The sequence below is a fragment of the Gavialis gangeticus genome, unplaced genomic scaffold (genome assembly GCF_001723915.1).
Source record: "Gavialis gangeticus isolate Ggan-Ray unplaced genomic scaffold, GavGan_comp1, whole genome shotgun sequence".
In the NCBI taxonomy this organism is placed as follows: Eukaryota; Metazoa; Chordata; order Crocodylia; family Gavialidae; genus Gavialis; species Gavialis gangeticus.
Window position 1 is genome coordinate 2,789,080 of NW_017729033.1, and position 1,505 is coordinate 2,790,584.

General features: G+C 51.7%; 1 protein-coding gene across 7 annotated transcripts in view; it reads left to right on the forward strand.

Annotated features, from left to right (window-relative positions):
* Positions 1 to 1,505, forward strand: part of ALMS1 (ALMS1, centrosome and basal body associated protein) — a 123,223-nt gene that overhangs the window by 111,024 nt on the left and 10,694 nt on the right. The window contains exon 19 of one of the 7 annotated variants that reach the window (XR_002099266.1): positions 369 to 468. The exons of the other annotated variants lie outside the window; for them this stretch is intronic. The gene's annotated coding sequence lies outside the window, so the exon portion shown is untranslated. The remainder of the gene's footprint in view (positions 1 to 368; positions 469 to 1,505) is intronic. 7 annotated transcript variants of the gene reach the window in all.

A 1,505-nucleotide genomic window follows, 5' to 3' on the forward strand; every position in this document is an offset into this window, starting at 1 on the left:
TTCGGCACACAGAACTAATCTATACCCATAACAGACCAGAAGTTCAGCACACACAGACTGGTTTAAAAATGGCAGGACCCAGTCTAAGATTTGCTCCCTGCAACAAAGAGCAAACGTGTGATCTGTTTGCTACCAATCTGAACTATGCCGTGTACAGAAAACCACGTGACTTGGATCAGTTCTGCCTCAAGCTTTTTTAAAGTCTGTCCCTAGCCTAAGGGATTTGCCTTTGCTGTCCCCATGAACTGCCCCGATTTGGCTGAGGTATAAGCCCTTGAAAACTATTGATTGCACATGTGTAGTAGAGATTTAGATTTTTAGAAGCTAAATTTCCTGATTCTGCCCACACTGTGCATGCTGCTCCCCAGGGCTGAGCGGGAGTTTCCTTGCAGTTGCAGCAAGCTGTAGCAGAGCCAAGGGTGTGGATCCTCTCTTCTGTGCTCTTAATGATCTCCCTATTGGACCCAGGTATGTGGAAGGAGAAAGCTGCTTGATTTGAATGCAGAGGGGTCAAGAGCTGGACTGGTCGGGGAGTTTGGGAGGTGTAGATTAGGACAAGAAACCTTGGGAAAGAACCGGGGTCTGTGGGCAGAAGAAAACTGGGAGGATAGTTGAACGAGAGACTCCAGGTTACCTGTGTGGTCGTCGTCTGGTCTCCGTGTGCACATGCATCATGACCGCGCACAGTTTTGTCCACAGGATCACTGGCCGCATTTTGGTGCATGAGGCAGACCTGCTCTGGGGATCGCACAAGTTTGTGTAGAGAAGCAAACCTGTTACCGCCTCGGCTTCGTTTGCTTTGGGAGGTGGGTAGGAAATGAAGGGGGCTATCCCACTAGAGAGAAGGAGGGACTTGCGGTTAAGCCAGCTGAACGCTGTCTCAGAGTTCCTGCGTGAAGCCGGACTTCAATCGGACTCTTCACCAGCGGTCACTAACTGTCCCTCATCTTCCGGGTGTGACCTGGGGGGTCTGCTGAAATGCTGAGCACTCGTAGCTTGAATTCAGTGGAACATACACTGCACGTGCTCAATGACAGGGCTGTCCAATTGGTGGCTCGTGGGTTGTGTGTCTGGCCTGTGAAGGCTTAACGTGTTGCCTGGTTCATGCTCCCCGCATTGCTCCTGCTGCCCCGGGGGCTGGGGTCTTCAGGGCAGGGCAGCACAGCGGGAAGGGGCCCATGCAGCAGGCTACCCCCAAGATGTGCAGTGCAGGGGCCGCGACTGGTTTGGCACGTGGCCCCCGGCCGCTCAGAAGTTAGATCTGCTTTATAATGGGAAGTACCCAGACATATCCGTGTCTCCGAGCTAGTGTGCATTTGACCTTAGTCCCCCTCTGCTTCAGCTCTTTGTCTGTAAAATGGGGGCAGTGCTTTCTCATCTCTTCGGGTAACTTAACGAATCTTCCCAGCACAATCCTAGAAAAACCCATGTGGAAATTATTAAATTTGTCATCGGAGCAGGGTTTGAATGCCTGTACACCAATGCTCGTAGCATGGGGAACAAAC